The sequence below is a fragment of the Micromys minutus genome (genome assembly GCF_963924665.1).
Source record: "Micromys minutus genome assembly, chromosome: 17".
In the NCBI taxonomy this organism is placed as follows: domain Eukaryota; kingdom Metazoa; phylum Chordata; class Mammalia; order Rodentia; family Muridae; genus Micromys; species Micromys minutus.
Genome location: NC_137952.1, coordinates 13,125,022 through 13,136,520, shown reverse-complemented (window position 1 = coordinate 13,136,520; position 11,499 = coordinate 13,125,022).

Here is an 11,499-nt window from a genome sequence, read left to right as displayed (position 1 = left end):
GCTGCTCTGGGACTCTGGGCCCCCTGCCATGTACCGTCACATTCTTTTAGTTTAGCACAGTATTTGGAAGACACAGCCCAAATTTATCACCATTTCCCCCGGTTTATGGTGTTAGTGTTTCCTAAGACATTTCTTGATTGTAAAGTCTTAAAAGCTTTCTTCTACTTTTTCTCCTATAGTTTTAGGTTTTATAGTACATCTCTGGTTTGTGTCCCATGGGTTTTTGTGTTGCTTGTGTTGACATTGTCCTGTCTTCTTGAACCTATGGTTTATATGTGATAAGCATAGTCATATAAAGTAAAAAATATCATAGAAAATAGTACATGTTGCAGATGCCTGGAAAATACAGAGAAACACATTTTAAAGAAATTAAAGTTTTCAAATAGTTGAAATAGTTCATACACATGCAGACAAAAATAAAATCTCTCTCTCTCTCTCTCTCTCTCTCTCTCTCTCTCTCTGTGTGTGTGTGTGTGTGTGTGTGTGTGTGTGTGCACCTGAGAGCATATACCACAGTGCACATATGGAAGTCAGAACAGTGTTGTGTAGTTTTTCTCCTATGCTTACATTGGCCCCGGGGACCAGACTTGGGTCACTAGGCATGTATGCCTTTTACCCAGTGAACTATTTTGTTGGCCCAGTTTCTACTTCAGATTTATAACAAGTTTGTTTTTTTTTTTCATGATTTACAAATCTCCAATGTTTTAGTGCCCATACTCAATGTGAAGTGGTTGATTTTGTTCTAACCATTAGAGACGGAGAATACAAAGAACTTTTCCTTAAAAAAAAAAAAGGATTTACTTATTTTTATTTTTTGCTTGTGTCTGGTTGTTTTGCATGAATGTATGTGTGAGCACTGAGTGCACGTCTGATCTATAAAGGGTAGAAGAAGGTGCCATGAACTATAGCCGCTGATGGTTGTGGGCTGCTATGTTGATACTGGGACGTGAACCCAGGTCTTCCACAAGACTCCTAACCCATGAGCCTTCTCTCCAGTAACACATCTTTTATAAATACAACATTTTATTCAATATTGAGCATTTTGAGGGTTTTAGAGATTGTTCAGCAGTTAAGTGCACCAGCTGCCCTTCCAGAGGTCCTTAGTTCTATTCCCAGCAATCACATGGTGGCTCACAACCATCTGTAATGGATCCAATGCCCTCTTGTGACACTCAGGGACATGCACAGATAGAGCACTCATGCACAGATGAGTAAATGTTAACTTTTTCTGAGCATTATCAGGCATACCGTTATTTTGACTTAGGCTTTTCCCTATGTTGGATGTCTGTGCTGTATACCATGGCCCACATCTCTCTCACCCGGTCTGTCTCACTGACTGGAAGCTCTCTCTGATTTGCCCCATTTTTATCTCATAGATGCTATATCTTTGACATTTGCTTTGTGTCTGACTGCAGTAGGTACTAAAATATTTACTAAGTAAATAAATAGATTTGGGGTTGCAGAGATGGCTCGGTGGTTAGGAACACAGAACCTCGATCATTTTCCAGCATCCACATGGCAGTGGGTCACAACTGTCTGGAACTCCAGCAGCAGGGAAACTGACTCCTTTTTCTTGCATCACAGGTACTCAGGCAAAACAGAAAAAGATTTTCTTAAGGGAGTAAATTGAACAGTCATCTGTTGAATAAAATTTGGAGGCTTACATTTGATCTATCTTGCCATTTTTAAATTCATATTTGAGAAGGTTTGGACTTGAGTTTATTTTGTTGAGTGAAAGGGCTTGGGAGGGGGTGCAGGGGGTTGTAAACTCAGCAACAATGACTAAGCAGACCAGAATGACGGCCGGAGAAAAATGAAGCCACTCCAGGCCTGAGAATCGCCAAGTGACTGGCCATGGCAGACCCAGTGGACAATGACTAAGTTTTTAAATAAGGCAAATATTGGCAGCGAATTCAATAAAAATGCATAGCATACACCAAGCAAGTTACATCAGGCCTGAAATGAGCATCCAGTTTAATGGTTGGTCACTCTTTTCAATATGGTGCAATGTTACATCCTGGCCAGCAGGGGGAGAAAGTGCTCACTAAACATTTTGTTGTGTGATATCTAAACCAACAAAGCACAACTGAGGGCAGTGTATTTGTGTCCCCTGGACAATATGGTACAATGGGAGGGGTTTCTTACTTTTACAAATAGTTTTTAAAGTGACAGTACTCCAAGTCTACTGAAGGAAGACATCCGTGTGTTGATCTACCTTCTACCACCATATAGACCCGTCAGAGTCACACAGGTTTTGTCTCTGACAAAGGACATAGAACCTAGGATTTGGCAGCTTTGGAAGGAGAAATGAATTATTTATCAAGACCTAGATTATCTCTTTTTACCTCCCAATTCTACTTTTTTTCTTTAAGAAGAAGGGAAGGACTTAGAGACACTGTAGTCGATGACACAGAAAAAAAAGCAGCTTTATAATTTTGCCCCTTTAGACATTTCCTGTCTTCTATGTCCAGTAAACGTCTACTGACCCACAGGGAAAGGGGTGGGCAGTTCGCTCAAAGTGAATGTGGATAACATGGAAGCACACAGCGAGTTCTTATGTTTTATAATTCCACATAGGTTTTCATAGGATGGAATCAAAGGATGCTGGTTACATTTTGCCAAACTCTTGTATATGTGTGTAGCATAAGACTATTATCCAGCCATGATCTGACCAAACAAACAAAAATTGGGATGTATCTATTTCATTACTAGCTGCTTTAACACAACTGGCTTATTAGATGTTTTTGAACAGGTATGATTGGTACTTGAGTGTTTGTGCCCTGCCCCCATGCACATAAGGCCAAAGTGAAACAAAGGCATACTGGAACATTTAAGTAGTGACGTTGTTCATCTGATGATGGTTGTAAAGCACTGTGACATGTTTTCCTCGTTTTTCCTGTTACAATGTGCAGCTAATAGTGAGACTTAAATGAAATTTGCATTAATGGTTTCCCCAACACCATTTTCTATCTACCTATTAGATAGATAGATAGAGAATAGGTAGATCTATCTATCTATCTATCTATCTATCTATCTATCTATCTATCTATCTATCTACTTACCTATCTGAGATAAGTTCTTGCTATGTACTCCTCTGGCTTCAGCCTGCTAAGGGCTGGAATTATAGGTAGATGCCAGGTTTTCCAACACACTTTTAATTCTAGCCAGTCAAGAAGGCAGCCTGTCAAGTGTTTGCTAATCCATCGGGCAAATATTTCCATCAGGCAGTTTCAAGCCATTTGCCTGACATCGTTGGACATGAAGAGAGACACCTCACTTTATAGAGACCTAACAGGCAGACATAACTAGACTAGAACAGAAGCTCAGTTAGTGTAAAGTGCCGGGTCTAAGCCATCCCTGCAAAGTTGTTATCAATAGAAGAAAATTAAAATAGTTTCCTGACCTTTATGGAGGTATTACAAAGGCCCCTATCGTGGATGAAATATTTACAGAAATGAGCTGAGGAAGGTGAAGCTTATGTAGTGTAATAATGTAAAACATTGCTGTTTTGATTACCTTAACCCACCTGTGTAAATGCAGTACGTCTTCTATTCGTTGGCCAATAGATCATTCCGTTCTTGACTAAGTTGGGATGGGTCTCTTGGATTTCATACTTAAGTGTATTGCTTATCTCTAGGGTTTCCTCCATAGGATGTCTATCTTCGTGTTTCTTGACATAACCACTTTGCTTGTATATGTTGATGAATTTGCCCTTCCCGAGTTCCCCAGATTTATCTGAATAATCCACACAGCACATGTGTCAGCCTTCCCAACATTAGCTACTGGTTCTCCAAGTTCAGTTAGCTTTAGTCCAGTGTCTGCCTCTGCCTCTGTTGTCACTGTCCTTTGCTAGACAACTCTCTGTCTCTCTGTGTCTCTGTCACTCTGTCTCTGTCTCTTTCTCTCATTTGTGTGTGTGTGTGTGTGTGTGTGTGCAGTGTAATTATGTGTACATGGTGCACAGGTCCTTGTAAAGACAGAAGAGGATGCCAGCTGTCTGTCTGTCTGTCTGTCTGTTTCCACCTCAGTTTTTAGGTCAGGTCCTTCTCACTGATCCTGAAACTCACCATTTTGCCCCGTTTCTCCATCTCTCACCCTACCCCTAGTGCTGGAATTGTAGGTATACACAACTTTGCCCAGCTACTTCATGCTGCTGGGGGATTTGAATCCATGTCCTTTGGCTTTCATAGCAAGTGCTCTTATCACGGAGACACCTCCCCAGTTCCTGAGTATCTTTTGTAAAATGTTGTGTAGGCTTACTCTGGAGGACTGAAAGGTAACCCAGCCACACCCCCTTCTGTCTGCTGCTGGGACTGAATGACGGATGAGCAATGGCTGGTCACTGAGAGTCTTTGAAGAACATAGTGTGACTGGCCACTGTGTGGGAGGCGTGTGCATTAGTGATTTGTAGACTGAGGGGTAGCGAAGGTTGTTTATGTAGTTATCGACACTGTGCTATGACAACAAATGAGTCCATATTAGAGGCAAATTAGTGTTACTTAACTGAATGGTGCTAAATGAAATTCATGCACATTGGAGCCACTGAGTGTGGGCACTGCCTGTGTCAACAATCGATTTTTAATGGTGTTTAATTGTAACTTTTGTAATTCAATTTGAGAAGAATGACTGTTTAACAAGGAGCTCACAAAATTCCTGGAAATTTAGTAATCAGCTCTCACAAGCTGGTACAAGCCACATCCGGTTCATCTCTGCATTTTGACTCTCCCACTGATGTTCCTAATTCAAGTTAGGAAGCTGGGACCTATGACTCCAGTTCTCAGGAAGGGTGCTGGAGCCAGAGCTATTAAGCCAATGTTGATACTCTTTAAGCCTTCCAAATAACATGCATTCAAATAACCAAAACAATTACAGTAATCCTACAGCCTTATTGTATAGCTCATTAGTTTGATAATTCAATAACTTTTCATTAAAAAAATCATTTTTGACTACACTGTGTCTGTTTTTCACTATTAGCTTTAAAAATTGTACTCTGGCAACAAATAACCCCCGATGTTTCAGGAGCTGAAAATAATAGTCTTATCTAGCAGTGCTGGCTACAGATGTGTGCACAGCTGTAGTCTTGTTCAATTTTAGGGCCCTGGCTGATTGGACATGCTTCCCTCAGGGAAAAGGGAAAAGGTACAGAGTTGGATCTTGAGATGGTTGATCCTTCCTTCCCTCCCTCCCTCCCTTCCTCCCTCCCTCCCTCCTTCCTTCCTTCCTTCCTTCCTTCCTTCTTTCCTTCCCTCCCTCTCTCCCTCTCTCCCTCCCTCTATTCCTCCTTACACCAACCCTCCCTTAGACTGGGTCCTACTATGTCATTCTGGTTATCCTGGAATACCTTGTGTAGAACAAGCTGGTCTCGGAGATCTGCCTGCCTCTGTCTCCAGAGTGCTGGGATTAGAGGTGTGTGCCCGGCTTTAACATGGTTCTTGGGAGTGGAACTGTACACCGTGGCTTCTGTGACGTACCACTGGCTAAAAACAAGATACTTATGGAGGGGGAGATCAGCATTGCATTTTAGGGCACAGTCATTGTGGTGAACTCCATTGTTGTACATGGGGAGAGAAGGCACCACCCCGGTTTTGCCCTTCTGAGGAGGCTGGAGTAGCTTCTCAGAAGCTTCGAAAGTCCAGGGTCATTCTTTTAAAGGAATTATTTGGTTAAGCTAAAGAATTTGCCTTGTGTAACTCAAAAGTGTGGTCCATCAGCATCACTTAGAGTTTGTTAGATTCTGGGTGGTCTCCCTGGGACTTTCCCATGATTCAGTGCTTAGACCCACCCAGCAGATGTCTCTGCTCAGGTGCCCTCTTGAGGGAAAGAGCTGTAATCTGTCTTCTCTACCTTTTCTGCATTCTCGGGTGTATGGCTGGCTCCCTGACTCCTTCCTCTCTTTACCCCTCTCTTTACCCCTTGTTCATTTTTAGGGCCCTGGCTGATTGGACATGCTTCCCTCAGGGAAAAGGGAAAAGGTACAGAGTTGGATCTTGAGATGGTTGGTCCTTCCTTCCCTCCCTTCTTTATCATTAAGTTGCCACTGTTAAGCCAACACAGTTTCTCTCCTCCACCTTACCTTGGCTCAGACCTGAGACTTTGTGTTATGTGACTCCTGCCCTGTCCCCTAATCTGCCAGTGCTTTTCTACCTCATTTTCTGCCCAAGTGATCTTTTTCTTTTAAAGTTTTTTATTAGATACTTTCTGTATTTACATTTGAAATGTTATCCCCTTTGCTCACACCCTCTCCTCCCTCTCTACTTGTCTTCATGAATGTGCACCATCTCCCAATCACCCTCTCCACCCCATTGCCTTGGCATTCCCCTACACTGGGAAAACGTGCACTACCTGGACCAAAGGCCTCTTCTCACATTGATGCCAGACACTGCGATCTTCAGCTACATACGCAGCTGGAGCCATGGGCCTCTCAATGTGTGCTCAATGGTTGGTGTTCTATTCCATGGGAGTGTCATCTTTCTAGAATTCACTTTCATCCATTTAGTGGCAGTGGAGATGACAAGAAGTTTGGAGCGGGGGGTGGGAGGGTGGGGGGAAGAGGTAATCCACAGTACAGTGTAGACCAAAAGAGAGCTCTGCCTATTAACATCAGTGTCAAGAAAAGTCCTGACTGGTCTTTACAAAGCTCAAAAATCTTGGCATTCAGCTTTTGAGTTACTGTCCAACCCCGAGGCAGTCATCAGTTTCCCTATGATGTGTAAACCTCAGTAAAACATGTGGTTCCTTGCACAGAAGAGCTACATTAGCAATTATGGATTCATACTTCTGCATCTTTGCATGGTAGAAATGTCCCCTCTTTTGCCCTCATCCTGTCTGCTTGCCAAAGCTCAGCTCTGGTGTCATTTGTGAGCCTTGCTTGACACTGGAAAAACACAAACTTTATATGTCAGTTTACCTATAGCTCAGGTAATGTTTTATAATTTTATTCTTCCCCTGTTGTATTCTGAGACCCCTAGGGTATGGATTTTGCCTGACTTATCTTCATAACCCCATAGACCATCACATTGGACATATTAGGGACAGTCAAGATTTGCTTCATTCATAGGGTAAAGACCAAAATGACTCAGGTGGCCATTGTAAAGAAATGACAAACATGATTGGGTTGGTATACAAAAAGTGTCTATTGTCAGACACTTAACCGGTACTCTAGAATGAAAATTGGTATTTAAGGTTTTGTCTGTTGCTTCTAAATGGATGTTGGATTCCTCTAGATCCAAATACTTGAATCAGATTTTCTTGTAAAGCAGATGTCTTGGCAAATGAAAGGGAGCACGGGGCATTTCAGGGGATGACAGTTATTGCTGATGTGCTAATATCCTTGTTAGGATATGTATGTATTTTTATAATATACTTCTTAATGACCTTTCCAAAAAAAGAAAAAAAGAAAGAAAATTTAAGTGCAAAATCTGTTCGACTTTTATGTGATCAAGGAAGAGTAATGTGACAACATCTAAGATTTCCAGCCTCTTGTGTCAGGTCCAGCTTTTGTTCTAGAACAACTTTATTAAGATGTGATTTATGAGGCTAGGGGTGCAGCTCAGTGGTAAAACCCTCATGTGGTGTCTGTTGAGGCCCTGGGCTCGATCTCCAGTGTATTTCCAGTGGGACTGATATGACATAAATTTTAATATACCTACAAAATAGTGTAACCTGTACCACAATCTAGTTTTAGGGTATTTCTATCACCCTAGAAAGAAACTTTATGCCAAATTGCTGCTCAGCCTTTTTAATCTTCTAATTCTTGCCAGGAATTTACATTTGGTGTCTTTGGACTTTTCATAGAAATCGAATCATAGCCTCTGTAATTGGCTTCTTTCATTTGGCACCACGTCCTTGGGGTTCCTCAGTGTGGTCCCACATAACTGTATTCTCCTCTTCCGTACTGGGGAAGAATATTCTGCTGTACTGAACCTGTTTATCATTTCACCAATGATATATTTGAAGGTTGGTTTCACTTCTGGATGTGATGGAGCTATAAGTATTTCAGTGGAAACATTGTTAGGGCATGTACTTCTATTTGTCATGAGTAGATACCTTGACATCTTTGATAGACCCTTGGATACCTTGGGTGACTCTCGATGCCCTGAAGGAGTACTATAGACATGGGGTGGGGTTATAGGATACGAATTAGGGGATGGTGGAATCAAGGCTTGAGGCTAGTTGTAAGTCACTAACATTTCCCACTGATGGTCCCTACTCCACAGAACTTGACATATAATAATAATGATAATAATAATAATAATAATAATAATAATAATAATAATAATAATAATAAAGAAGCAGGGAGCTAGAGATTATCTAGCTTGACAGTGTCATTGGGATGAAGGAGATGACCATGTCCCTGCTCTGCTGAGAGACTCCCAGAGGCATCAGAAATATCAAGACAAGATGGGCCTTGACTTTAAGGAAAGAATATGCTGCCTCCTCCCACTATAGGACTTAGAAGATAATTAGCTAGAATCTGGGGGAGCAGAAGCATTGTCAACCAGAAGTTAAACTCAAGTGAGCAAACACTAAGTTGCTAAGCTTGGGGGAGGGGCTCTGAGGATTGATTTGAGCCTCACACACTGGAAGGCAGGCAACCACTCCTGGTGGGTGTTACCGGGTCTTGCTGGGCCCGCCTGCCCTCCTAGGTCTTGAGGCTGAAACCTGGGAAGCTCTTTTTATAGCAATGGGTGGAGATGTTAGAGCACAGGGAAACCAAGATGGCCTCCATTTCTGCAGCAGCCTCCTGGTCTCACCCTCCCTCAGTCCGCTCTATACAGCGAACGGGGCAGGGAGTGAGCCTCTAATTCTTTCCTTGGCTTTCGCCCATAGCTGCCCACTGCCCTCAGCATTGCCAGTTCAACTGTATCTTTCACCCTCTCAGTCAGTTCTTTCTACAAAGTACCCAGAACACTACATCAAGCACTTTTCTCAGGGCCAGGACAGTGAGGTGAAAGAAGGGCTCTGGAACGCACTTTTCTAATGTTTTCTCAGGGGTGTTAGAAGCCAGAGAAACGACATTTAAATTGTATTTAAAATCTCTCCCATTCCTGGAGGAAGTAGACAACCTAGGCCTCATATCCTTGTGGTGACTGGGTCTTGGGTTTCATGGTCTCTGTATAAACTGTGTCATATTAAAAAAAATATTTTCCATTTTAAACAAATGCTTTATATTTTACTTCTATTTTATGCATACAGATGTTTGAATGTATGTGTGAGTACAATGTGTGTACTGCATTCATCTGGGGGCCAGAGGATAGCATCAGATCCCCTGGAGTTACCGATGCTTGTGAGCTGCTAGTGTGGGTGCTGGGAACCAATCGCAGGTCCTCTGCAAGAGCAGCACGTGCTTTTAAACTGCTGGTTCATCTCTCCAGCCCTCCTTTCATTTCTTAAAAATGAGGACTCTGGGTTATTCGAAACATATCCTATGGCCAAAAAGGGCACGGCCGTTTATAAGGAGAGGTTTTAGTTCTCCGTCACTGGGTAAATTCCCTTGCTCACCGCTACAGCTTTCTCTCTGGCGCCGCACTTCATCATCTCCCAGCATCCTCCGCGTCTAAGAGGAGCATTGCTGTTAGGCGGGGTTAAGTCTGCTCCCATCAGGGTCCAGCTCAGTGAGGGTGGAAGCAAGGCTTAGCTCACTGCAGACACTAGAATTTAGAACTCACTTTGTGGGAAGGAAGAAGGAAGGAAGGGAGAAGAAGGAAGGAAGGAGCATCTAGAATGGGAAGGCATGCTGATGTGAAATAACTTTAGGAGCAATAGCTACGTGTTGCGAAAAGAGGCCTGGGAGATGTGTACCCCAGAATAATGGCAGAAAATTCGAATAACCCAGGGCCCGGCATCACTGCTGAGAGATGGGCTCTTTTGCTCACAGAATGAAAAGACTCTTGAAATGACATCTGTCCCTTTAAACAATAAACAACCCCGAAGGAAGTCCCAAAGCCTGAGGTTAGAGTATTAAAATAAACACAAGGGTTTATGGTTTAAGAGGGCCGTGATTATCATATAATATGTAATAAGATTGATTGAGCACTTATTGTGTGTCAAGTGTACATCCAAATGATTGACGTGTATCAGCTCAGCCCTTAAAACAGTCCCATGTGGGAGTTACTTGGATCACTTTGATTTTATAAATGGGGTTTAAAGAGAGATGATTTTTCTTAGTCACTAGCTAGTAGAGGGCAGATGTTAAACGTAAGGCTACCCAAGATGTGGCTTGTCTATTAACCAATGACTCATCAGCCAGAAATACCATGGTAACTCATATCTATACTTTTTCTACCATGAAAATGGAGGCAGGAGAATTGCTACGAGTTGAGCCATCCTCGGCTGCATGACACAGTATATTCCAAGTCAGCTTGGGCTATGCAGTAAGACCCTGTCTCATCGAACCCACTCCCCTGCAAGCTTCATGAGATTTCTGCCTCTGCAGAAACAGGCCTCTCCTTTACTGGCTCAGGTCTGGAGCCCAGCACCTCAGACTCTTGGCATCTGGTGCTCTGTATCACCCTGCCCTGAAGCAGGGTATCCCCTTCCCTAAGGCCCCACTGTGCATTCCGCACTAGATGCCTTCCCTTTCCCACCACGATGCTACAACCTTTTATGACTTCCTACCTGGCCGTTTCGCTACGTCTGAAAACCCCCTCCTCTAGGTGTTTTTACATGGTTCTCCTGTTGCAGGCGGAAATAACTGTTTCCGTGTGGGAACGGGTGTGCTCACAGATCTTTATCACAGGCTGACCGTGTTCTAACGTGGTCGCCGTGCGCCTACTTTGCTTAGTGGACTGGAAACGTCATGAGGGATATGACCGTATCTGGTCTTGAGTCTAACTTGTTGGAGGACAGAGCCACTCAACCTAAGAACCAGCAATTGAAATGCAATCTGTGTCATGTCTACGTCTGGCAAGACACAGCCAAGGAAGAATCCCATTAACAAGGCAGACTATGAGCATCTCCACCCTCTGGCAGGCGCTCATGTTTCCTCTTTTAACTTAAGACGGCTGTGGCTGAGTCTTGTGTCTCTCGGGCCAGCAAGTCTGTCTCTTTTGTCTTAATCCAACCTGGTTCACAGCTGGGTGCAGCTGTGGCTAGAAAGGTTGGGGGTCTCCCTTGTCATCCCTCTTTTGTGTCCTTAGCTCCTCTGAGAGCCATGCAGGTCGGTGCTCCTGGGGGTGAGTCACCTTCCCTTCCTTCTTCTATTCTTTAAGGAAAAGCCCAGATGTATCCAGAACCTTCCACGAATAGGCCGGAATGTCCCTTCCGTCTCCTGTCCCATTTCTCCATGTATTACAGATGTTGAATGAAGTATGCTGACTATGCCAAGCCCTGTTTTCCCCGCCTCTCTCCCCACCTCTGCTGGGCACACCTGATCTCTGCAGACTGTGCTTAGACTCTGGGCCTTCATCCTTGTCCCCATTTCCTTCCCAGGGATCAACGCTTGCCATTCCTCCCCCGCCTTCCAACCTCCTTAGGACAGGGCTTCTCTGTGTGGCTTTG